This window comes from Telopea speciosissima, chromosome 4 (assembly GCF_018873765.1).
Source record: "Telopea speciosissima isolate NSW1024214 ecotype Mountain lineage chromosome 4, Tspe_v1, whole genome shotgun sequence".
Taxonomy (NCBI): domain Eukaryota; kingdom Viridiplantae; phylum Streptophyta; class Magnoliopsida; order Proteales; family Proteaceae; genus Telopea; species Telopea speciosissima.
Genome location: NC_057919.1, coordinates 53,288,754 through 53,297,227, shown reverse-complemented (window position 1 = coordinate 53,297,227; position 8,474 = coordinate 53,288,754).

The window sequence follows — 8,474 nt, the reverse complement described above, 5'->3', positions numbered from 1 at the left end:
ACATTGCAAACGAGGTAATTAACCTCTTTCTCAGATTTTAATTGTATTCACGAGAGGGAAAATGCTGTTCACAGAGGCGGTAAAGGAACATAAGGTCTCAACATTTATTTAGCTCTACTTGGAAGCTTTCTCTGCTCAAACTGAGGGTGGTAGAGAACTGAGAAGCTCTCCTCATGGCTCAAGTGATGTAATCATGTATCGATTTTGTAGTTTCCCACTTCCCTTTTCAGCCATATGACCAGCAAAAGCTGAGTTTCAAATGACTTTGTCGAACTTTGCACCTTCATAGCAAAATATTGGACTGAAGCTTTGATGAAATCTGGGTCCCAATAGAGATATCACGTGGAAAATATTCCGAGTTCAAGCAAACTTTTTCCATGTCTTTAAAATTTTTATCCTCTCAAGTGTGGTGCCCTGCTTGAGCATTAGCCACAAGACTAAGAGATGAACTTTAAATGTGCACTGCTCAGTTCACCGTCGGATGCACAAGTGAGGTGCATTGGAATCCAGTTCCGCAACAAACAAAGAAGATGCCATGAACGATATTACCGAATTGCTTGAGGTAGATTAATGGCAAGAGAGAGAGAGAGAGAGAGAGAGAGAGAGAGAGAGAGAGAGAGAGAGAAAAAGAGAGAATCAAGTGCACCAGGATTTAGAGTGATTCGGACCAACCTGTCCTATGTCTACTATCTTTGTACCAAGGATTTCTCCATTATTCAATTCTTTTCCCAAGCAAGAATCGAGCTCTTACATCAACTCAACCATAAACTGAGTAATTTTCTACTCAAGTCACACAGACCAATGATTCCTCTTTCAAGCCACACAGGTTTCTTTTATAGCAAAAAATGGCTTCTTTCTTCAAGCCAAATAATTGTAACCAATTACGCTCACTATAGATCAATATAAGATGTTTTTCTATACAACTTGAACATGTTATAGTTCAGTTCTAGCCCTTCTCAAGATGATGTAACACTTGAGCACAATCACACAACAACAATCTCTCAAGATGATGTTGTCGATGAAACACAACAGCTTTTCTCAAAAGATGATCGAAGTATGCTCTTTGCTCTTGTTGTCTTGTGTTCTTGATTGATACATGACATCAAATGACTATCCTTTTATCAACAAATGAACTAGCTGTTAAAATAGCTATTAGAGTCAAGCTAAACTTCTTTTTTTAACATTTGAATTCATCTTTCATTCCCAAAAGAAACTAGCTATTTGGAGAATCACTAAAACATCAAATTAGTTGAAAGTTTCAATCTGTTTTAGTCTCCAAGATTCTATTAATGATTTTCAAGAAAAAACCAGTTGTTGGAACCCCTCAACATCAATGAAGATGTTTAAGAGCTTCACTCAATGGCAAGAAGAAGAAGCTGGTGAGGATGGTCCAGCAACTAAAGATTTTCAATCACTCTGACTATACTTGGGAGATATCTAATGGACATCTTCAATTGATGGTAGATAATGGGGACGCTTTTTGAAGAAGTTCTTCTCATTGTGGACGAACTTGACATAACATCTGAGGTTTGGAAGAAATTCAAAAAATCATTTTGCTGAAGAAATCAAGAAGGGTATATAACTCGGGCTTTCATTCCAAGGGGGTGGGGCAAGGGATTGCAGAGAGGGGTGGAATATGGGTAAGAGATGGTAGGGAGGGGGCTGGATAGGGGCTGAGGTGGGGGCGGAGCAGGGGTGTGGCGGGAGTTGTGGGGTGGGGGTTGCCTAAAGGGGGTGTGACAGGAGTTGCATAGAGAGGTTGGGGTGGGGGTTGCAGAGAGGAGGTGGGCTAGGAGTTGTAGAGGGGGTATCTCATGGTAGAGGTAAAGGTGGGGGTGAGAAGTAGTGGGAAGCGGAGGGTGGGCCAAGATGTTGTAGAGAGTTGTGGGAGTGGGGGTCCATCGAAGGGGGTTGTGGGAGGGGAGGGGAGCAGGGGTAATTTAGGATTTAAAATTAGCAAGGGTGAAAGAAATATGAAAGTTTCCTTTTCTTTTCTTATGGCATCAGAAAGAAACACTAAGTAAGGGAGTAAGAGTAAGTATAGGGGAGTTATAAATCCCCCCCCCCTCGCCAAAAAAAAATTAGAACTCATCAACGTACTGATATCGGGCCTCTAGCTTGAACCCTTTGAGACATAGAATTGGGCTCTATTGAAACTATATGAAACCTATGGGCATGCCCATCTATAATCATAACATAGTAGGAAATTGCCACATGCCCGTGTGGAATGGATCTCCTAAGTGAATGGGAGCACAGGATTGTGTGCCACATAGTTCGTATAGAGGGGGCCCAAATGGTAGGGACTAGGGAGCAAAGAGAATGTGAGAGGGTACATGACACAAGAAACATGGCCATCATTTTCCCTTACTATTTTTCCTTAATTTTTCTCCCCCCCCCCCCCCTCTCTCCTTAGGCAACCATCTATAACTAATGACAAAAGGTTATGTGAGCAACTATGGGAGTCTCTCTATCTTTCTCCTCTTCACATGAAATGAGTTCTCTGCCCCTATTTAAGAAATTGTTCTATCACCACGTATTGGTGCACTCCCCTATGCCACTTGACAGAGAATTTTCTCCCATAACATATATATATATATATATGTGTGTGTGTGTGTGTGTGTGTGTGTATGTGTATAGTAGTTTCATTTCCAACTCCAAAAATGTTCTTCCCTTAACACTATTAATTGTGTTAAGAGAAAGTGATTTTGTAATTCAAGAAAAAAAAAACATAGTTAAATGTGTGAAAAAATGAGAACCTAAAATGATGTAGAAAAGAATGGAAAAGCAAACAATAATCACACAACGCAAAGATTTATGTGCTTTGCCAAGATTGCCTACATCCACGGTGAGATGAGATCTGCTTCACTATCAATGGTGAAGAGGATTAAAACCGCTCATCCTCACACCCCTCTCTAATTAATTTCAAAGAAAGAACTACAGACAATTTACTATAAACACCCATATACCTGAAAAATTTCCTTGAGGGTTTTCGCCCCTCGAATCCCAATATGGACCCGCTAGTTTGTCAAGACCCTAGTAATAAATATAACATACAAAGTGGGCCGATTCCTTCGTGCCTTGGGGCCTCGGGCCCTTTGGAATCAACCCACTAATGCAATCGACAAAATACAAGACATCATACCCCATCAAAAATGTAAATATAATTGTCAAGGGTAGTTAACAAGCTGGAGTATTAGAATTATTGAACTAATATAGTGTGATATTGTTGGTGCATGGTTATCATTGTTGTCAACACAATACATTTGTGTTGCATCTTGTCAACAAAGTGCAATACAATCAGCAGAGCAACAATACAGATGGCAGCTATGATACAGAGGTGTATAGGTAGTGTACTGGTGTGGCAGAGCATCATAAGTGATATAAATGAATCACAAGTGTTCTAGCAGACCTAGCAAAGGCAGAGTGTTGCTTAACAGTGCAGTTGGATCAAATTTGGGCATACCAAGTAGCCATATTGTAAGAGGCCATATACTCTAGAGTTGTTGTTACACCCATAACCTAAACCCTACTATTGCTGAACTAATATGTAGGTGCGGAGCTCGAGTATGTCCATGAGCTTTGGGCTATCACCTTGAAACCAACGTACAAGATCTTCGATCGTACTTTGGGCGTACCTATTGAGGATAGATTCTTAGATCGGGATCCAGGGAGGTTCGTGGCCGGGTGGAGAGTACTTGACCTTCTCCTGTGCACCTATCAAGGGTGTGAGAGGGTGCGAGCAAGTCGTACTGGACCACCTACGTACGAGACCTCATGAATGGTGAATTGCAACACTAATTTGTGTAATTCATCTAATTACTTGTCCTGACCAACACCTGATGTGTTCCTTGGGAGTCAATTGGGTACTTTCGATGCCTATTTGTACCCCCTCACTTGTTTAGACCACTCGAAGAAGCCCCACCACTTTTAGACCTTCAAAAGCCCCTCTCTAAACCTGGCGGCTGATGTCATGAGCCGCCAGGTACGAAGGGTGTCTCTGTGATGGTAAATTTGGCTTGGCTTGACCCAAACCCAGCCTAGGGTTTAACTCTCACTTAAATTAGACCACATGGGACCCAAATGACTTATTTAAACCCTAAGTCCATGAACCTATGGTCTTTTTGGGTTCCACCTTGACTCAAACCCATTTTGGACCTTAGGCAAGCTTCCCAACCATACATGACCTAAGACACTTAGCTATACCCAGCCAAAACCCTACCCTCACTTCATTTCTCTCATTTCACAACACTAAGGAGGGGGAAAAACGTGGAGAGAAAGAAAGGAAGAGAGAAGGAGCAAGAAGGAAGAAGGGAGAGTGAAGAAGGGAGATTCCACCTCCATTGAAGACCCATTTGAGCTCACCTTACTCTCCTAGCTGGCTGCCTCCATTCCTGGACCTTGGAGCTCATGGGAATAGCTAATTGGAGCTCCATTTCAACCATAGAAGACCTTCCCTTGCCTATCCTAGCTAATCCTTTGGTAAGCTCTCAAGTCTATGTGATTTCTAAACTTATTCCTACTTGGAATGGATTAGAATCCATCCAATCTTACACCAAACCTTAGGGCTTTTCTTTCTAAATGAGTTATCTTTTTAATTGGGTGCCTAGAGCATTAAGTGAAACCCTAGGACAGACCATCCCCAACCTTTTGGCTTGGATGCCATGAAACCCCATTGCTTGAGAATCCCTGAATTGGTTAGGGTTTCCAAATCCACCGTAGGATCTAAGAATCCGCATCTCTAACACAAGGGATTTTTTAATTTCGAGATATCCTTCTTATAATCTGAGATTTCAAATCTGTTATCTTTAATGATTATCTTTAATTGAAATGAAGGTTATCTTGGAAGTTAGTAATGGCTATCTTTAATCGAAATGAAGGAATTGGGAAGAGATATCTGAGGGAGTCCTACATGAGTAAAGTTTTCTTTTCAAATGGCTTTGCTGCTGCTGCCGGGAATTATGAAGGTGATGTGGGTATTGGTGGGTCAATTACAGTTGCAGGTGGTGGGTCAATTACAGTCCTTCCTGTGTTTATCCTAATCAGAAAGGAAGGATACCTGCTTCATGATAACTCATGTTATTGCGGCTCTCTTTTTTTTTTTGGTAAGGAGAGATTTTACTGATAACCAAAGTGTGTACAATCGATGGCATCACTTACACAAAGATCATGAAGCCAGGGAGTGGAATGTGGCCAAATTGTCTCACACACAAGAGGCAGGGCCTTCCTTGCCAGGGCATCTGCAACAAAGGTTATAGCCCTTGGAACATAAGAGAAAGTAATAGATGTGAATGAGGCTGAAAGCCTTTGCACATCAGAGATAATGTTGATAACATCAGATGGGGGGTTTCTGTGGTGCTTCAAAATATACCCCACCGCAGTGTTACTATCAGATTCAACTTGAAGATGGGAAAAGCCCTCATCCAAGGCAACAGTAAGCACATTGCGAATAGCAAGTAGTTCGCCTTGAATGACTGAACTAATGTGGGTTGGGATCGAGCCTTCCTCACTGAACCAGTGTGGTCCCTTAGTACTAGACCCAATCCTCCCTTAGAACTGTCGCCCGCGAGTGCAGCATCGCAGTTTGCTTTGATATTTCCAACGGGTGGAGGCACCCATTGCCTAGATGGCATAGCATCACCAGATGAGTCTGAGCTAATGTTAGATGTTGGGGTGCTAATAGTAGCTGCAAACTTAAGGAACGCCTTCTCTGCTGCTGAGATAACATCTCCAGCAGACCAACTCTTCCCATTGAAGGCTAGATCATTCCTCGCCTTCCAAAGATACCAGCAAACAAATGACACCCTCGACAGCGACTCCTTCGCTTTCTTTTTATCCATACGCAACACATCGTCCTGGCTTAACTTGTAGCCACTCGGTTAGCTTTGGCTCATTCGATGGAGGCCTATATTGTAAAGGACCTCCAAACCAAACACTTCTAGCGAAAGGGCAATCAAGAAGCATATGGACACTCGTTTCAATATGGGCACCACAACCAAGGCAAGTTGGATCTACCTGCAGATTGCGAGGCCCAGCTCTTGTAGCAATGGCATTATTACAAGTTCTCTAAATGAAGCTTTTCACTTTTGGCTAGGTCTAGATTGCCCAAATGTGTTTCCACATTGAGTCTGAAACCCGTTCCCAAGAGTGGGTATTTGAGGTGGACACCTTTGCTTGGAGAGCTTCAGCTTCCCTTTTCACAAGCATCCTATAAGCCGATTTGACTGAAAAAATCCCCATCTTTGCTACGCCCCATATCTGCGTATCCTCACCTGGAAACAGACTAAGCTTTATTTTCAGGATGGCTTCAATGTTTGCAGGTTGGGAAAGACAGTGCAATAGGTTGACTCTCCACATCCGGCTCACAGGGTCAATCAGCTCCGCTACAGAATTGAGGGTACACCCTTCCGACTTTTGGGACCTCAGCTTGAAATTTAGGTGTGAGGGGATCCTGCGATCTCTCCAAATTTCAACTCTTGTGCCATCACCAATCTTCCAGATCAAACCTTTCTCAAGAACCTCCCTACCGAGAAGCAGGCTTCTCGAGCCCCATGAGGGTTTATTACCCAATTTTGCCTTCATAAAATCCGTGTGTGGAAAATATATGGACTTTATAAAGCGGACCCAGAAGGTATTTGGCGACAACCACAGACGCCTCACCGCCTTTGCAAGTAGGGCAGAATTTTGCAACCTCGAGTCCTTAAACCCAAGCCCTCCTGTTGTTTTTGGGCGACACAGCCTTTGCCAAGACATCCAGTGAATTTTCTTGCGGTCGTCACGGTCTCCCCAGTAAAAGCTTGAAAATGCCTTTCTAATGGACTCATGGAATGAAGCGGGGAGTTTAAAGTGAGAACCCGTAAAGTTTGACATTGGAGCCACCGCCGCTTTCAACAAGACTTCCTTCCCTACATGTGATAATAATTTCTCCTTCCAACCCTGTAGCTTACTTAATGTCTTCTCCTTCACCTCATCAAAGACAAACTTTTTGAGACCCCAAACTTTGTAGGTAAGCCCAAATACTTTGCGGGACCCTTCCCATACTGGACCTTTAGGATTCTTGAGAACCATCTCTTAAATCTGTCATGGGTATTCGGACTATATGTGAGGCTTGATTTCTGCAGATTGATTGATTGGCCAGTTGCTTGGCAGTACAAATCTAGGCAATCTTTGAGACAGTTAATTTCCTGTAGATTTACTCTAGCAAACAGTAAACAATCATCTGCAAACAAGAGATGAGTAATAGGATCTCCCCTATGCCTCACTCTAATCCCATGGAGGTTACCAGCCGATTCGGCATGCCTAATAATGGCTCTAAGGGCTTGAGAGCATAAAATAAAACTAGCAGGGGAGATGGGGTCCCCTTGTCTGATTCCTCTAGAAGGAGAGATAGCTCCCTTAATGCAGCCATTAATCAGTAAGTTATATGAGACTGTAGAGATGCATGTCATAACACGATCAACCCACCACCCACTGAAGCCCAATTTCAGGAGCATACCTTCAATAAAATTCCATTCAAGCATGTCGTATGCCTTCCACATGTCTAATTTTAGGGCTAGGAACTTCTATTTCCCTTTCTTATGCTTCTTTATATAGTGGAACATTTCATGCGCCACCAAGATGTTGTCCGAGATCAGTCGGCTCTTAATAAAAACCGATTGGAATGGAGCAATGATGTGATCCAACGTTCCATGCAAACGGTCAGCCACGAGCTTTGTTATGATCTTAAATGCAATGTTACAAAGACTTATCGGTTTGAACTGGTCGGTCGACTTTGGGGCACTCACTTTTGGGATAAGACAGATATAGGTCCTGTTTAATTGCCTTGGGATATGACCTATTTTGAAAAAATCACTCACAAGAAGAAATAGATCATCTTTCACCATATCCCAATAGTTTTGAAAAAAGGTCGGTGGCAATCCATCTGGACCTGGTGATTTTAAGGGGGCCATAGCAAAAAGGGTAGTTTTAACTTCCTCCAACCGAGGGGGGGGCACACAAGGAGTTGTTAATCTCCTCCGTAACCACCGGTAGAACATACTCCAGAACAGAATTCAGAGAATTAATATTAAGAGGTTCAGAGGCATACAAATTTTGAAAATGGTTACATAAAATGTCTGTAACTTGAGCTTCAGTAGTCGACCATTGGCCATTTGGAAGTTTCAGCCTAAGGATTTTATTGCGATGCCTTCTCCTCAGAGTAGAAACATGAAAAAAGAACGTGTTTTTATCTCCTCCTTTCAGCTAGTCGACCCTTGATTTTTGTCTCCACATCTCTTCCTCTTTTTGCAACTCGTCCTCCAACAGTTTGTGTACTTCAGATTCTTGTTGTTGTGAGAAAAGTGATGGAGGGAGACTCTGGATATGCTTGAGCTCATGCTTCAAATTTTAACATTCCCAAAAACCTCTTTGTTCCATTTGGTAAAAACCGTTCTACATGTTGAATCCTCCTCAATACCTGCTGAACCACGGGACCTGTG